We start from the raw sequence: 19261 nt of genomic DNA on the forward strand, positions 1-19261 counted from the left end.
CCTGTATTTCCTGGAGCTGTAATTCTTTCTTGCTTAAGTGCTTCTATTGGATATTTAGCACAGGTAGCAAAAGATGCAGTTTGTGAGAGCTCAATAAACTGAGGAGAGCTTTATCCCTGTCCTCTGTTTCAGTTCCTGTCTTGGCTCTTCTTAATGATAGATTGTAACCTGCAGGACACACCAACCCTTGCCTCCCACAAATCGCTTTTGGTCAGTGTTTTGTCACAGCAATGGAACGCAAGCTAAGCACATAGTGCTGTCTCTCTACTTGCAAGCACCTACACAGTTTTCATGGTCAATTTTAGCAACTATTTGAGGTTTGTTTGTTCATTTACTTATTTTTATGTTTTTATTTATTTGAGACAGAATTTCTCTGTGTAGCACTGGCTGTCCTGGAACTTACTCTGTAGATCAGGCTGGCCTTGAACTCAGAGACCTATATGACTCTGCTTTTTGAATTGTGAAATTAAAGGCATGCACCACCACACCTGTGCAACTCTGAAAATCAACTATACAGCCACTCAAATTGCATTCTTCTAAGGGAAGCTGTTGGACGTTTGAGCAATGTTTTCTTGGATTTTTGGCTTTTTCCCTTTCTTTATTTCCTTTCTTCCTTTGTTTTATTTATTCTTCTTTCATATATCATATCCTGGCCTACAGCAGTTTCCTCTTCTGCCTTTCCTCCCAGTCTCTCTCCCTTCTACCTCTCCTCTTCCTGAGATCCACTCCTCCTCTACAAGTCTACCAAGAATATCAACTAAACAGGGTATATCAAGTTTCAATAAGACTATTGAATTCAATAAGACTATCCTTATATCAAAGGATGAAGTAACCCACAAGGAGGTAAAGGGCCTCTTGTGGGGTGGTGGGCTGTGAGAGGCAGCAGGGTACCTGGTAGAGCTCAGGCCCCAAACCCTGCATACCAAAAGGGCCAGTCGGAGTTAGGCCTTGCTCCTGGGCCCTGGTTCCTCTCACTTAGCTTCAGCCATCCACAGCTCCTCCCAAAGAAAGGTTTGTGGCCTTCGGTCACATAGCACAAATAGAGCACAGATACAGGCCACGGAGCCTCAAGAGATCTCCATATTAATGAGATACCTAAAGGCCAGAGGGCATAGCCAATTAAGCATTCCTTTCCAGACCCTTCTCCTTGTAAAAGGTATTTAACCTCAGACCCGCCCTGAAGACAAGGGGTACAGCTTCATCCACTTTCTGCCATGACAATAAACCTTTTAAAACCATGGACTTCTTCTTGTCTTTGGGGCCTACTGTGGAGAACCATTAAAGGGGCCTTCAGCCAATGAGTGGCCACCTAATTTCCCATTAGAGGACTTCTCTACTTTCCAGCCATGGAGGCCTATCAACTCAAGCAAGCTAACAGAGCCAGCCATGACCCAGTCAAGCGCATCACCAGGACCAAGAGTCTTATTCACCCTGTGGAGCACCGCTGGAGCCTTTTTCCCTATGCCCCTTTCGGCTGCAGGCTGGTCCTGCCCATATGGCCCCCTGCCTCAGTCCTTCTGCAGTCTCCTAGCAGCTCCTGGGAGCCCAAGAGTCAAGACCAGCTGGTCTCTGGCTAGCCGCCTTGGCCTGGAGACCCCCAACCCAAGGACTCCACCCCTGCGGGACCTCAGACTGAGATCTCCCCACACCTGAAGTGGAATGCAGTGGCTTCCCTAGCCTGGCATCCACCCAGCACTACATGGAGTAAACTCAGTCAAATTCTGAGCTTCTACCCCCCTGAGCAGTGGCAGACTCCCACGATCTACAAGTCAGCTCAACAGGACCCATGCCCATGCGTGAGCTACAGCCCCACAATGGTGAAGGATGTGGACAAAGCCAAGCTGCAAGTGTACCCCACTGGCGCCTACAAAGAACCACTCCACAGAACTCAAGGACAGTGAGTAACTCCAGGCCTATTTCAAAAGACTAGGCCTCAAGATGGCAGCGATCCCCTAGCCTCCATTCTCTGCCCAGCTCCCAACCCCACAGAAAAGGCTTCTTCACAGCTAACAGCTGCCTTCAGGCCACAATGCCTGCCCTGACACTTACTCTGAGACTCTTCCCCTTGGGTGAGACATTCCCCTTTCCTTTTGATACAGTTTCTTTCTCGTGGCTGAGAACTCCTGTCCGGGCCTGGAGGAACTGCTCTCAGAAGCATCAGTTCCAACCCAGCTTCTATGTGTCTCCCCCCACGGGTCAAGTCTTTTCCACAGCTTTTCACTTCTTCTGGCTCTGACTGTCCTATCAAGCCTCTACACTTTTTCCTTTAAGCTTTTTCTTCAAGGTTGGCCTTTCTTCTCCTTCTCTACATTTAGGATTTACCAGCTAAGAAAAACAAATGGGAAATACAGGAGACCTCTCTGCTAGAGCACCCAGCCACCACATGGCAGAGCAGGCCCCTCCCCACTACATCTAAACCCACCAAGGACAATAGAGAAGCACACCTGAGACCCTTAACCCAAGTTTTTAATGCTTGTTCTCCTTAACAGGAATACCTGAAACAATGTTCATGCTTTTCAACTCAAAATTTTCTTGTTTTTTATTTAAATGTTTCCTTTTCTCCCTAACATTCATGATATATGTCCAAATTTTTTCAACTTGTTTGAGATTTCTTTAAGATTCAAAAGTCATCTGATCTACTTCCACAGGTCAAATAAACTATGCTGATCACCATTTTTTTTTTTCAGACAAATTGTTGCTGCCTATCTCAGATACATAATTAACACAATGTTTTTTTTTTTTTTTTTTTTTTTTTCCTCAGCCATCCAAAACAGACTCCAAAGTGCCTTCCAGGACTAAATTTTCTCAAACACACTTTCCTTTCTAGGATCATAACGGCAGACTGCAATGCAGGCAAAAGAATCAGAGACGGCTCTGGCTCCCACTGTTGGGAGTCCCATAAGAAGACCAAACTTCTTCAGATGAGACAAAGCCATATCTGACCAGGACCAGGACCCAGAGGCTGAATACATATTGACTTAGAACAAAATTAAACACAACCAGAAAAACAAATCAATGAAATGATTCCTAATGATACTCCGCTATATTTTAGACAGGAATGTAACTAGCATAATCATAATTAAAGAAGCTTCATTCAGCTGCTTTTCTTACATCACAAGTCCCCCTACCCAAGAATGGCACCACCAACAACGAGCTTGACCCTCCCACATTAATTAAGACAATGCTCTACAGACAGGCTCATAGGCCAATCTACTGGAGGCAATTTCTCAGTTAAGAGTCTCTTTCCCTGGGTAATTCTAGAGTTTGTCAAGTTACTCAAAACTCATCAACTCAATCCTATTCAAAAAGATCATTTAAAGTATGTATATTGTCTTAGTTAGGGTTTTCACTGCTGTGAAGAGACACCTTGAAGAAGACAACTCTTATAAATGACAATATTTAATTGGGGCTGGCTTATATTTTTAAAGGTTCAGTTCATTATCATCATATCAGGAAGCAAAGCATCCTACAGGCAGACATGGTGCTGGAAGAGTGGAGAGTTCTATATCTTCATCAAAAGGAAGCCAGGATCAAACTGTCTCACAGGCATCCAAAAAGAGGGTTCTCTTCCTCACGGGGTGGAGCTTGAACATACCTCACATTGTGATGCACTTCTTCCAACAAAGCCACTCCTATTCCAACAAGGTCACACCTCCTAATAGTACCATTTCCCATCAGCCAACTATAGTCAAACCAATACACATATTATGATCCATTAAAAATAAAGGAGATTGTGAAATAGACATTTGACAGAAAGAAATTTTGAATGATCTGTGCAAGTGCAGCAGAAATCACAATTCAATGTTTCTATTTTCTATTATCCACATGATCAAAATTTGGATAATAACTACCTATAAGATAACAATGAATTATCTTAAGAGTATATGGAGCATATGATAATAAAATGGCAGTATGGATTTATGTATGCACCAAACATCAACCAAAGAGTAGTTAAGGTTCAGAAGTAATGGGAGGATGCTATGTATAAAGAGTTCTGAGTGCCAATTTCCCAGCTCTATCCCAGACTTGCAAAAAAGAAACTTACTATAAGTAATAACTGCAACAAGCCTTTGCAACTAATTTTCATCAATCACTGGGGAAAAGGTGAAACATAAATAATCTATAACACTATATCCTGTCAGATCTATGCAGTACTTCAGATACATGAATTCAGCTAACTTTTGTGAACACCCACTCCTTATTGTATACTGTGTTTTTGTGAAAAGACTACAATTGAGAGACTTTCTGGGAATATGGTGTCATCCTGGATGTTGCTGCCCATCACTACAGCAGCAGTGATATAACAGAATCATCTTTGAATAGTTTTAAACCTCTTACTCCTAGGTCCTCTGCACTACACAGTTGGAGTCTACAGGGTTATCTGAAGATAAAGTAGGTTTGAGAGTCACTGGGCTAATTCACTTCAGTTGTTTATTACTTAGAGTGTTGCATCTCAAAGGGTGCACATGTGCAGTTATGAAGATGAGTAATTATAAAGAACTGGTGTATGATGGGAGATCTATAACAATAACTCTGCTGCATATTAAAATTTTGCTAGAAGATTAGAGTTTAGATAATCTTGCCACACACACAAAGGTGTGTGTTTACAAGGTGATGCTGTGCTAATTTCCTCTGTCATGACAGTCATTTCACTTGTGTACATGTATAAAAATATCTATTTGTATGCCCTAGATATGTACAATGAAATAAAATTTTAAAACAAACATTTTAAAACACTTAAGGTATAAATCTCTATACTGCTGTATCTTCCTCTTCTGAAGTGTAATTTGAACTGCCAAGAGAAACTTGAGCCATTTTGTTGAGCCGGTACATCTCACTGCATAAGAGTCAAAATTTTTAAGGAACATAAGATTCCCTTGCCAATGAAGGCTCAGTCCCTAGTACAGAGTAGGATTTGTAAGTTTCAGACATAGCGTGTCCTTGAATAACATAAAGATGTTTCCAAGAAGTTCCAAGAGTCTGCTCTCTTGTCCTCCCATTTATGATTCTGGAGAAGTGCATAAATTATTAGGATGTTCACAGTCACTGCATGGAGTGCCCCAGCAACATTTTTCAAAATTCAGTGATTGATATTACTCTCAATTATATATGTCTGTGTCTGGATGTAACATAATTTGTTTTAAATTGTCATTTTAAATGTGTTTTGGCCAGAGTAGAAGGTATAATTTACTCAAACTGCTGTACTGGTTTTGACCTTAAATATTTGAATATTTAATATACAATCCTTATATAACCTTGCCTTGTAGCCACAAATGTCAGAGCTGAACTGTTTTCAATGAACATCCAAAGCAAACCTAACTCTGCTCTTGGTGTAGGCAATTGGAACTTGATTTTTTGGTACTGTATCTTACTGAGAGTGTGACTACAACATTAAGCTTTCAGTTGTAACTTTATTTTTCTGTCTCAGACACACACACATACACACTCATACTTCTTTTATATATTTAAGAATATCTTTTGACAATAATATTGGCCTATAAAATGCATTGGTAATGAAAAACATATTATAAAAATTCCAATTAAAGATGGAATTTGGTTCAAATGTGCACTCTATGCCATTATACTTACCTCAGCATGCTTCCATTTGTAACATTTCATTATTTCAGTTCCCATTCTTCCTTTTAATTATTTAAGTTCTAAAATATATTGATATTTGCTTACAGATGTGTATCATTTTTGAAAAGTTGATCAATTATATCAGAATATCAATAAATGATAAATAGTATACTTACATGTAGATATAATATAGATATCCTCTCAGATGTTGTATTTGTCTTAACATCTATGCTACATACATACATTCATTTGTTATTATTATGTATTAAATCCAGGCATCCTTGGTCCTATAAATATTTGTTTTTCAGGTAATTATCAAATGTATTACTTCACACATTAGTTGATTCCCTCAATGACATATTTATCAAGCAATTTTGATATCTAGACTATAGCAATAATGACCAAGTTATAGCTCCCACTGATATTTAGATTTAAAACCTTGAAACAATATGCACATGTAGTGAATTAGAAGACACATAAATGGTTAATATTGCCAGGGTAAAATGAATGAAGACAAATGTAAAGAGAAGATGGGTTAGCTCTGTGGCAATTACAAATCTAAAGATCATGATCAGAGAACCAAAGAGAAGGATCAAAATTATGTTCCCAGCACCCATAGGGCAACTGAAAAACCACCTCTACCTCCTAGAAGACCCTACACCTTCTTCTGGCTTCTACATGTACCAGACATGCACATGCCACACTTTTATATGTACAAGCAAAATACGCATACACATAAAGTACATAAATGAATACATCTTTTTAAAACGTGGTGGTCAGGTAAGTTTAACTAACAAAGGAAGAGCTGAAAAAGAGCTGGATAAATGTAATACCATTAGAGAAGAGAACCTCTGGAAGAAAACCTTTCTAGGCAGGAGCCATGGGCTGGTCCTGATAAGTGGCTGTGGATGAAGAGACATTTTAACCCTCCCTTTCTCAGTTATGTTAGATTATTGTTTAGGAGTTGATCAGTGCTAGTCTATGTTTGCAGGTTACTTGTACTTTATGGCTTGTCATCTTAAGCTAAGCAGAGCAGTGTTTGCAATTATCTATCCATGGTGCACAGCTGGGCTCACAAGTGCTATCCTTCTAAAGACTGGTGGCTAACCAAGCCCCATGAGCAGTACACAACACAGTTGGAGCAGTTGTCACTGCATTGGCCCAGTCTTCCAGAAGTCATTATAACCATTGGATTTCTCTGTAGCAACAGGGACCAGGGCTAAAGGCAGATAAATATATGAGGTGACAATTATGGGGTTTAAAACATATACATTTTAAAAGTGCTTTGGGTCAGCGAGACTCCCAATGAAAAAGACTTGGAAAACTAAGTCAACCTCAATGTTTTCCAGTACTCTCTGTCAGGTTCAGTAAGGATACCACTAGAAGGTATTGCTCCAGAAACCATGAAAGTTTGTATCTGTCTAGCTTCTTAAAACTCAGAGGCATTTTATATTTGCATTTTTATACTCCATGCATTCTATGGCTCTCCAGAACCGCACACTGGCCCACAATATAAAAATCTTTTTTACAATATTTTCTGAAATGCATTCATGAAATTGGGAGATAAACCTATCGTTGTAACAATGTTTTTATTTATTCTCATGCAGATAAAATAGCTACAAAGACAGTTTTCCCTCCCATTTACTCCATATCCCTTCCTGGTTGTGCTGTGGAACTGAGGTTTGGACTGGATATCAGCAGACTTATTTATGGTTGCAACTGCATCTTAACTTCACTCCCTAATCTCAGACAAATTATTTAGTTTCTCTGAACCTTAGTTCCCTCCAACCAATAATACAGATGTTAATAACCACCTCAGCAAATTGTTCTGAGTATTACAGGAGCATTACAGGAGAGAGCTTTGAGCGTGGTTAAGTCTGCATGAGAAAGTAACTAGTTTACTTAAGACATATGAGCTTAGGAAAACACAATGGGAAACTGGACTTTTTAAGCTCCCTGGAAGACAATTGAATCTAATCATAAAATAGCATTATTCATTGCAGTTAGATACCAATCTTGCTCCTAGGAGGTGCTCCGTTTTGTGGAGAACAAAGGCACAATGAAGACAGGTAGTCACAAACAGGGTACCCATAAACAAGCACTATTAGTGAAACAGAACACAGAATCTGAGCCCTTGGGAGTTAGTTCTGACTGTACCATGGCTGCAGTGGAAAACCCCGCAGTCATTTCCCTCTGTCCCCTGGGCTTCTCTCCCTCTCCATTCTCAGTTCATTGTTATGTCTGGAAATAGAAATCATAGTAGAATAGTTTCTGGTGAAGAATCTTTCCATTTTGGCAATAATGTTGAAAAAAAATCAGGAAGGAAATGTCATTAAGTAATAGACCTATCACTGCTGCCCTTTGAAATTCCCCTTGGATTTATTTAAAACAATCCTCCTTTGGTTTCCACCTGCAAAGGAGGCTTTCTGGTGGGGGTTTTTGCTTCATCTGTCTGGCAAGGCTTGCAAAAGCTCATAGGTATTTTCGCATCTCTGAGCCAGACAGGTGCAAATCTCTCCTCATGATAAAAAGAATGAACTGTCCATAAAGATACTGGTTTCCATCTGTTGAAACTACCAAGTGTGAGACAGAGAATCATCTATTGTTGAATTTACAGGGGCTTTTGTTTTTATCTGGCTTTCTGTATTTCTTCAAATATAGCTTCTATAGTGAGGATTCCGAGAGGTGGGGTGGATAGAGGAGAGAAGGCAGAGTAGGAGGTGCGAAGGACAGGGGATAAGGGCATATCTAAGCCAGAAGGATAAATCTTGAAATACATCTTATAGGAAATTCACCCTTACAGCCAGACTGGGTTGATAAAACTCCAAGCTCTCTGGCTGAGGTGGGGGGCGGGCAGGATGTGTGCAGAAAGCAACAGCTCTTTCACCTCGAGAATTGCAGGTCCTGAGGCTCTCAGGTGAAAAACTAATGAGTGATTCAGGTGAGATGCATGATTGCATCCTTGAAGCTTAGAATTGAGGGCAGTTTTTATTAAATCACAAACAAGATTATTGCCCATCCCCAAGCAAAAAAAAAAAAAAAATGGGGAGGTGGAGTGCTGGTCCCCAAAGGAGCACAAAACCAATATAGTAACTCTTTGTGGTCAGCATAGACTGTGATTGTCTATTTCCCCAAACTGGTATTAGTATTTTAGACAGCCCTAGTGTAGGGTGAATGCTCTTTCACTTAAAAAAAAAGAAAGAAAAGAAAACCAACTTATATAACTATTTAAACCTAGATGTCCCATGCCACTGTAGGGTATCTCAACAATTTTTGAATAAAAAGAGATTTCTTCTGACTCCAACACTTTCTCAATATCCATTATATAACAATGTATCCACATTTGTTATGTTTACATATGTACACATATAGTCATACAATATGTGACAAAGATTTTGAGAGGACAAAACAACAAAAGATTATTTCTAGTATTCACAACATCTCCAGAGAATCTAATGCAAGGATGAGCTACAAGAGAATTGCCAGCAGTGTCTACTAACTGGCAGATGTTTCGATGGCTGCAGACCCAGTGATTCAGAGTTGAAGCTCCGAGTTCTTTGTGCCTAGGTAGAGCTGAAGAGAATTCTATACAATAGAGCTGAGTTATTCTATGCAATAAAGTTGTAAACACTGCTTTAGCTGTACTTTGGCATCTAACTATAGCTCTGGTTAATATGCAAATTGGTGTATATTTGATGAGTATTGTATCAATGATGACAGGTAACAAACCTGAGGTAGTCAGGTACAGAAACCACAACTATCTAGAAAAGGATGGGCATGCCTTTAGTATGCGCAGAAATATTAAGTCTGTCTGATCCAGCCAGTCTATATGCAGTGGTCACTACATGGGGTGGGGTTGCTCAGAGGAGCTGGCATAGTTTCACTTCAACTGTGCTTGTCTGTAAACACATGGGGAAAAAATCCACACATGAGATAATTTCCTGAAGTCATAATAACCTGAGCTCTACAGTTGATTACAGTACTGTACCTTGCAATTATTAAGTACTTCCTACATGCAAAACCTACTGGGATAAGCTTTTAGTATTATCTTTGTATGAAAAAAAATCAATATTTTTAAAAAAGAAAACATCAATATTTTTCTTTTGGTAAATTCATATCCAAATTTGATTCTGGTTATGGGCACATAGGAAACATAAAACAATCATTTTGACTGTGTTTTGACAGGAAAGGCAGCTGCAAATGCATGGACACAATTTTCAATGATTACAAGGGTTTTAGCTCTTGTATTTTCTTTAGAGAAAGTGTCTTACTATGTGACCAAAGTGGGCCTTGAACTTACCGTGTAGTGTGGCTAGATCTAAACTCAGGATATAGTGTGTGATTGGCCTCAAACTAGCTGTGCACACCAACACTTAGCCTGACAAGTGTTAGAATTGTAAGCATATGCTATCATGCCTGGCTGATTACAACTTTTTTAACTCTCCATTTCATTGAAGATAATAAACAATAATTCACACACACATACACACACAAATGCACATACATTACTAATGACTGCATCATCTATTTCCAAATAGGTGCAACCCTGAGATTTTGAAAAACATCACTCTTCTGGTGAAAGGTAATTAGTGATAATAAGACTCGACTCTCTCTTTCTTATATGTATTATTATTGTTTTGTTACAAATACGTAAAATGTCTACCTATTTTTACCACTTTTAGTCTCAAGAATTTTACTCAATTTTAATTCATGAAAAATTACTCAATACCTAAAACTTTTAGAAAAGAATGACCGACTGAGACCATTTGCACCATTCAGACACAGTAAATGTTAATAGTGAGTAAAACTAGAGATTCTGAGAGACAGTAAGAAAATGAGTCACAGACAGCTGACCACTGTGGACAGTATTATGCAGTATTTTAATTGTGCATAATCTCTCAGTTATTCTTGTCATCCCATCTATTGTTTTGCATTCCAGGGCCAGCAGAAATTAAAAGGCAGACTGCTTAAAGAAGTAGATACTGTCCCCTTGATCTTTGATACTACCATCTGTGCCATCAATAAAGCAGATGTTTAGAACAGCAGCTATTCTGACTGCACAGGTCGGACTCCTATTCCAGCAGATATCTCCTGAGAAAGCTCTGGATCTCACTCCTTTCTGCTCTTTCACCTGTCACAATTTCACAAATCCTGCTTTCTACATTAAAGCTGACCAGGAGAATCAGAGGAACAAATCAGGTTTTAAATTCAAGGAGCTGGAACCACACTTAAAAAGGAAGTTGTTTTGTGTTTCCCATCTACTCAGTACTGCCAAAGGAGACATATGCAGGGTTTTCTGCAGCTGCTCAGCCTATTTCTATGTTGGAGACAGGATGTTGAAAATTATACAAAATTGAGTTTTCTTTCAACCTGTGCCTGGTACACATAGCCACCAGATCATGAGAGGGTAGTGATGCAGTCTCATGAGCACCCAGATAAGAGGAATATCTTTCAACTTCCTCTGTGTGTGCATTCCGTGCATTACAGTGGTGGGGAGGATGCAAGTCCATGGGATTTATGTGAAAGAACTTTCCACATTGGTATTGGGTGGGAGTAGAATTGTTAGTAACATTTTTTTTAAGGCTAGATAAGTAAAATTATGAGACCATCAGATGCCACCTTGTGGAATAAGTCTATCTTCTCTGATTACATACATCTCTTTCAAATCAATTCTAAATACAAGAACTAAGAAGTCTCTTAACATAAGAAAAAATGCCACTCTCGGCTGTTGAGATGGCTCAGCAGGTAAAGGTGCTCAGTACCAAACATGAATTCGAACCATAGAACTTACTTGGTAGGAGAGAACCTCTTAGCAAGCTGTCCTCTGACTTCTGTGTTTCTGTGTGTGCACACATGAGGAAACAGAGAGAAAGAGAGGGAGGGAGGGAGGGAGGGAGGGAGGGAGAGAGAGAGAGAGAAAGAGAGAGAGAGAGAGAGAACAAAATATGATAACATTTTAAAGGATTTTGTCATCAAGATAATATACTCTATTTCAAAGACATGTGGCTTCATCATCAATATCATTTATTTTGCAATCTCAAGTTGGAGAGCAGTGAGTATATTTAAGGACTGGAAATTCTATTGAGCATCAACTGGAAATTTTGGTATGTGTACATATATGAATGCATTACTGTATGTGTGTGTATACATGTGTGCTAAATAAAGTTACACATGTTAGTGAAAGCAACCCTGAATCTTTCATGACTTTAAAACCAAGATTTTAAAGTTAATTCATCTCCATTCTGTTGACATTAAAATCAGATCTTACACTTACCTGCTGAGAGAGTGAAAATCATTTTTCTCCAATAGAGTGACACTGGGTATATCAACCACTACAGGCCAGGCCTCCTGCTCAGGAATAGTTGGCCAAAATTAAAAACAAAAGAAAACAACAACAACAACAAACACCTAACCTTAATACTTAATTGAGAAAGGTTATTTATAAACTTTTGGCTGCACACTTTTACCCACTTAGTGTGGATATTCATATATTTGTCTCAGAAGTATTAACACATTTAGAAACAAGTGCTACCTCAGAACCTGCTGAAGATGTTCTATAACACATATTATATGATATCTTTCAGAGAGAAATATCTCCTAAATTATTCCATTTGGGATACATGTCAAAAAAAAGTGATGAATTTGTACTGTTTGTAAGTAGTTTCCATGCAAATAAAATAGATATATTTCTACAGAGTGAAATATTTCCCACAGACCCTATCTATCATTGGTAAATACTTACCTAATACATTTAGAACTTGCCTGTGTTTTCACAGTATGCAGGAAATTTTTAATCCATGTTTGTTAATCCAATACCACAGTTTAACAGATGAAATGCTATTCAAAGCCTAGTTGACATGTGATCTAAATAAATTATTAATTATAAAACACACTTGCTGGGCAGTGGTGGTGCACACCTTTAATCCCAGCACTCGGGAGGCAGAAGCAGGCGGATTTCTGAGTTCGAGGCTAGCCTGGTCTACAGAGTGAGTTTTAGGACAGCCAGGACTACACAGAGAAACCCTGTCTCAAAAAAAAAAAAAAAGAAAGAAAGAAAGAAAGAAAGAAAAATAAAATTAAAAAAAAAAAAAACACACACAACAAAATCTTCCCAGAATCCATTTCTAAAACCCAAGAAGTCTAAACTGTTCTTGATATTCCAGATCTTTCCATGTTAACCTATAGAGATCCTCATTTGTACACACGCATCACAGTGATGATTTTAATAGACAACGTCTTACCTGATTCACCATCTTTACCTTTTGGAGTCCAGTACGTTCTATTTTAGTTGAGTGTACGTGCTATGCATATTTTACTGGTGCATCCGGGCTGGCTACATAAGGGAACTAAGGCTTTTCCTGAGGGAAATTCAGTAAAATTATCTCCCATTACATTTCTCAAATACTACTCATTAAAAGCCGAAATAAACTTTGATGCTCATGGTTAACAATGCAGAAAGGAGTTGCCACCCTGCAGCTCAGCTCAATTTCAGAAAGCAGACAAGGATTTCCAGATGACTTGGCATTTGATTTGATTTTTTCACCCACAATTATTACCCAGACAATCTCCCCTTCCTGGCTTGTTTTCTGGTGTTTTAAACTTTAGTTTATTAATACTCCATTTTTTTTTCTGAATACATGCATCTTTTTAAAAACATGGCTCAGTCACTTACCACTCGTGAAGTCTGGCCCTATCTGCTGTTTCATTTCTGGTAGACTTTCACAATTTAGAGTCATGTATGCTAAAAGAGAGGGAGGGAGGAAGGAGAAAAGCCCACTCCACCTCGGTGCTCCTCCATCTTCTTTCCTGATGTTGAATTCATTGTTTTGATTTCTCCAGGAGCTGAGAAACTTTCAGGCATGCCAGATGAGAATTTTAAAAATGAAGCTCTCATTTAGCAGTCACACAGTGGTGATACACACGCAGAGCCTCAATTTAAACCATTATTGCATACCATCTTTCTCCTTTTATAATAATCCATTAAATGCTTTCAAGTATGGAGAAGGAATAGCAACCTGTAGCTTTAAATGGAACCCAGATGACCTATAAACCACACACCGACTCCCTGCCTGAGTTGTTAGAGCTCTCATCTCTAATGGATGGTGTTGTTATTTTACCATTCAGACAACCGCACACATCAATTATACATTTGCCAATGTCATGAATCACTTTTTTGAAGACAACCTGTCTTTTTAGTTGTTATATGTGTCATCTCCCCCCTTAGCCTCTGAAGAAAAACTTTGGTGTGTCCATGTGTATCACAAGGGGCAATGTCCTTGTTTTAAATTTACTAATCAATAATTGGACAAGACTTTGAGAAAACATTTAATGTTTATTCTCTCAAGAACTGACTGTACCAATATTTTCCGGTAATTGCCCACAACAACGATAGAGCACGCAAGGGTACAATGGCTGTAAGATACTTTTCAGAGTAAAATGCTCTTTGTATTGTGAAGAATTTCTGAGTTGACTCTTGATTTCTCAGACACATGCACACATACGTAACACACACATTCAAAGTACACACACATGCACACACACATTAATTCTGCCTCCTTTAGTATTCATATTATTGTCTCTGTGTGTGTGTGTGTGGGGGGTTATGTGCCTGCAAAGGTTGATAATCAAAATAATGAGAATCTTATCAATAGGACATAATTAAGGAAAAAAATATAAAAGCCACTCTTAAATTTTGAAAGTGTCCTCCAACATGTGTTAAAGGGCACCACACAATGAGACCTTTTAATCTTCATTTGCTGGATAGTTATCCAAAATTCTGAATAATGTTGTTAGCCTAAGTCTATAGTATACCACAGAAAGAAGAAAATTATAGAATGCATGTATGAACACTAGAACATGAGACAACTGTTGATTACCATGAACATCCTCAAAAAGATTTAGAACTGGGCCAGGCAATTTACTCTTGTAATTTTCATACTTGGAAGGAAGAGGCAGGAAGATGGCTAAAAATTCAACTCTAGTTTGAGCTATCCTGGAGGTTATGAAATATCTCAATTTTCTGTCATATTTCCTTTACTTTTCATAGAGTGAAAAATTATAAAGACCATTTTGTGAAATATATGCAGGCTTTTTCTTTGCCCTTAGACCTGAGCAGAAAGAGTGCAGGTTCCAGAAAGCAGAACTGGATGTAAGATGTCAGGCCTTTACTGCCACTGCCCCGGGATACATTCAGGGAAGAGCAACATTCCTCAGGCCTCAGGGAGGGGGACCCGCCTGTGAGTTGGGAAGGCCCAGGGCAAGAGGACACATTCCTGACCACAGAAAGTGATGCAAGTCATCTGGGTGGTTCCAAGAAGTAGCTAACTTTCCACTGTTCTTGGTTACCCCCCACCCCCCAGGTTTTCCCAGTGTTATAGCCTACTGATGTTCAAAATTTGTAAAACAACCAATCATGTGTAACCACGCGAACATGCAACCAATCATGTGTAACTGCGCGAAAATGTAACCAATCATGTGTAACCACGCGAAAATTCCTACCTTTCCCCACCCGGTGCTATAAGAAATGCCCCTCAGCTTGCTGGCCTTTTGTCAAAATTCTGTTCCTGCATGGACACACAGTTTTGACCTTGGCTAGCCAACTCTTCCCCAATAAACCTCTGCTGATTGCATCCAGGTATGGTTTCTTGTGATTTTTGGGTGGTTGTGATTTCCTGAGACTTGAGGAAGGGTCTCCTGAGTTTGGGGGTCTTTATTTTCCATTTGTAACTTTTACTCCATGGATTCTTTAATGTATGTGAAAATGTTCTCTTTGTTTCCATTAATATCTAAAAACCACATTTCAAAGCCTGTGTAAGTCTCTTCCTCAGGCTGGGGAAATGACTTAGTGGTTAAAGAACTTGCTGTGCAGAAGTGAAGTCCTGAGTTCAGATCTCCAGAGCCCAGGAAGAACTCCACTTGGTAACACACATCTGTAATCCCAGTGTTGCTACAACAAGATGTAGTATGGAAATATAAGGCTATCCAGAAGCTCTAAGGTAGGCTAGCCTAGCATAAGCAGTGGGGAACAAGAGATCCTATATTCAACAAACTAGAAGGCAAGGGGCAACATCTGAGATCCTCAACCTGACCTCCAATTGAGTGTGTGAGTATGTGGGCAAATGTACTCACACAAACATGAATACATATATGTTTGCATACTATACACAAACAAAGATTGTTAGGGTAAAAATAAAACAGAAGCTTCCTCCAATATAAAAAACCTCTCCAGTTATTTTCTAAGCAGCGTTATTGTCTTGCTGTTCTGACTTCCTCTGGAATATTTGTTTTTCTTAAGATTCAGCCTCTTGTAATACAACTGTTCATACTGGACTGATAAATGCTATATGGTAGAGATACATACTCTATTCTTACTTGTCTCTCTGGTAGCACTTGGCCCAGTGTCTGGCACTGAGTGTGTACTTAAAAATATTTCTAAAATTGGACCATAAAAATTTCTATACTTGTATAAAAACTTGGAAAAATAAGCACCATTTCTGTGGAGGTAGATTCCAGGGTCATTCACACGGTGATGTTGTCATTCAAACGCTGGGATCCAGAGCACATCAATACTACTCTTTGCTACAAGCTGGTAGATAAAGAATCACAGGTCTAATTTAGTAGACCAGTTCCAGGAGGCACTGGGGTGGGAAAGATTCTCATTTTCATAATATCAGAAGAGAAAGAGTTTAGACACATCACTGGAGAACCAGGGAAGCACCATGGACTAAAACTTCAGGTCCAGATACTGTTGATTATGTTTTCCTTTCAAAAAATTTAGTGACACTTATGTTTCAGTATATGCGGGCATGGATGCACGTGTGTGTGTGTGTGTGTGTGTGTGTGTGTGTGTGTGTGTGTGTGTACATGTGTGATTTCCAAAGTGGGAATATAGACATCAGATGACAACTTTCAGCAGTCTGTTCTCTTCTACTATGTGGATCCCAGGGATGAAACTCTGGTCATCAGGCTTGGCAGTAATGAGCCTTAACCATCAAAACCACTCACTGATCCAGTGTTTTCAGTTTTCTTATGTATACTTGTTTTCTGAATTATCTTAAGTGTTTGTTTCTCTGGGAATCATCTTTAATGTCTGCTTTCACTGAAGCCTATATTTCCCTCTTCTGTGAACTCCTCAGGACACTGTATTATTATGAAAGTTTCTGTGAATAATCTTGATTTTGAGATTGCAACAATTATTTCTTAATCTTTGTATATTAAACTCTGCCCTGTGCCTGGCACAAGTAAATGTTTAGTAAATATTTATGGATTGAAATAATTGATCAACTTCACTTTACCAGCTATCTTTTTGGCTTATGACCCCTAGGTCACTGACTTGTTTTTGAACCTCACCTCACTTTTTTCTCTCTTTTTTTTTCCCATTTTCTTTGACTATTGTGTCAATGTTTTTGCTCTTTTTGTTGTTGATTTTTGGTTTTTATTGGATATTTTATTTATTTACAATACAGATGTCATCCCCTTTCCCCATTTTTCCTCCCTAGAACCTCCTATCCTATACCCCCTCTTCCTTTATGCTTTTATACCATTTTGATTACATGCATGTATTATGGTCATTTCTGGGTTGAGGGTCTAGCAATACAATAGATGCAAATAGTTAAGGAACAAGCAATACAATAAACACAAATAGTCAAAGAAAAAGCAAGGCATTAAACCCAGTTACATGAACACTCCTGTGATCACTGTTTCTAAAGGCTTATCAGGATTACCAAAGTATCTGAGTCTACTTCCCTATCCTAGCCCAAGGTCATTTTCATGTCTGAAGCCTACTTCCTGGTTCTGTCCTAAAATTTAGATTCCTGTCTGAAATAACTTCTTTGTTCTAGTCTAATATCAGATTCCTGCTTGAAGCCTACTTCCTTGTCCTTGGCCAATGTCATATTCCTGCCAAGCAGCCCCTTTCCTTGTCCTTGGCCCATGTCAGCTTCTTGCCAAGCAGCTCCAAAGGCTTTCTACCTCTCCCCCTTTTTTATTTCGTTAATGCTCTTCCAACAAATCCAAAAGAATATAGCCACACAAACAATGCCACCACTAATAACAAAAATAACAGGGAACAACAATCTCCTCTCCTTAATATCTCTTAACATCAATGGACTCAATTCCTCAATAAAAAGACATAGGCTAACAGACTGGATTTATAAACAGGACCCAGCATTTTGTTGCATACAGGAAACCTACCTCAGTTAGACAAAGACAGGCACTACCTTAGAGTAAAAGGCTGGAAAACAATTTTTCAAGCAAATGGTCCTAAGAAGCAAGCTAGAGTAGCCATTCTAAAACTTCCAGCCTGAGAACACAAAGGGAGGGACTCATGGGTCCACTTGTATAAGAAGTTGACGGTGGCCTTGTCAGGCATCAGTGGAAGTAGAGGGCCTTGGTGCCTGAAAGTTTGGATTCCCTAGTGCTGGGGAATTTGAGAGCAGGGAGGCAGGAATGGGAGGATAGTGGGAGCATACCCTCATAGAAATAGGAGGAGTGGGATGGGATAAGGGGTTTTGGGGGTGAGTCAGAGAGGAGATAACATTGAAAGGTAAATAAATATCTAATTAAAAATAAAAAATAATGGGTCTGGCAATTGTAGTTGATCAGTCGAGACTTTTTGTCAACAATTTATTATGGGGATTTTGTATAATCCTCAAGAACAAGGTATTGTGGAACTTTAAAAAGTTTGGTGAGACATACTGTTGCTGAGACAAAGAATGATGCCGACCTGTGAGCTTGCTGAGTGCCCTGACAAGGGTGATTGGGGAGCTGTATTGCACATGTGTTCCTGAACCTGACTTTTTAAATCTGCAAAATGGAAACCAAGATTTAACTGGGTTCAGAGTTATAATAAGGATAAGCTAAAATAAAATGTATACAATTTATGACGTTGTTCTTACCTACGTGTTACCTAACTCTTATTAATAATATATAAATCATTAATTTTTAAATTAATGATGGCACTCTGGTTTCATTGCTAGCATAATGCTTTTGGAATTCATCCATCTACAAATCAGTCAACATTAGAATCAGAAGTAAATTAGAGGATTACTCTCATATGTCCATATATGATTATTTGATAGACATGGAATTTTTACTCTCCAGCTCATTTCTCTATGCTATTATGTGGCTGATTAAAAACTGACACATGGATTTACACTTCTGCCACAAAGAAAGAAGCAACAGAGAAAAGAAAATGATTGTAAATGAAAGTAAACAAAGTGAGCCCCACATTTGCCCCAACTGCCTGCCAGCAGACAGGTTCCATACAGTATGCAGCAAATACGGTGAGTCAAATATGCAGAGATCCAAATTCATGAAACAGAGCCACTCAAACTAGCAAGTTGGGATGTGAGAAAGGAAGGAGGCTCAGTTGTGATGATCTTGGAACATCCTTCAGCTTTGGTCTGAACAAGGGACTGAGCATCAAGGTAGGGAAAGAAGAACCTAAAACTGAAAGAAGAACCATAGGAGTCAACATACACACAGATATAGAGTTCACGAAGCACTGGGGATAGTTTATAATCTTGCCAGAAGAGAAAGAGATCAAACATAAGTACCACTGGAGGAATTTTCTGCGAGGTATTGATTTAAAAATAGTATTTGAACCAGGAGTAGGGACGCATGCGTATAATACAAGCACTTGTGAAGCTGAGAGAGAAGAGTCAAGAGTTTCAGCCCTGTTACA

The 19261-nt window shown here is 39.0% G+C and overlaps 1 long non-coding RNA gene across 50 annotated transcripts in view; it reads right to left on the reverse strand.

Annotated features, from left to right (window-relative positions):
- LOC143442118 (uncharacterized) overlaps positions 1-13712 on the reverse strand; it is a 103307-nt gene extending 89595 nt beyond the window's left edge. For 8 of the 50 annotated variants that reach the window (XR_013110080.1, XR_013110079.1, XR_013110082.1 and 5 more), the window contains exons 1-3: positions 12320-12469; positions 11852-11925; positions 11369-11416 (exon numbers count right to left, since the gene is read on the reverse strand). This is a non-coding gene — a long non-coding RNA (uncharacterized LOC143442118). Of the gene's footprint in view, positions 1-11368; positions 11417-11851; positions 11926-12109; positions 12249-12319; positions 12493-12818; positions 13177-13249 lie in introns of those variants that run through there. The other 42 variants (XR_013110101.1, XR_013110099.1, XR_013110098.1 and 39 more) reach the window with 33 other exon arrangements.
- Positions 13713-19261: the final 5549 nt, after the last annotated feature.

This window comes from Arvicanthis niloticus, chromosome 4 (genome assembly GCF_011762505.2).
Source record: "Arvicanthis niloticus isolate mArvNil1 chromosome 4, mArvNil1.pat.X, whole genome shotgun sequence".
NCBI classification, from domain to species: domain Eukaryota; kingdom Metazoa; phylum Chordata; class Mammalia; order Rodentia; family Muridae; genus Arvicanthis; species Arvicanthis niloticus.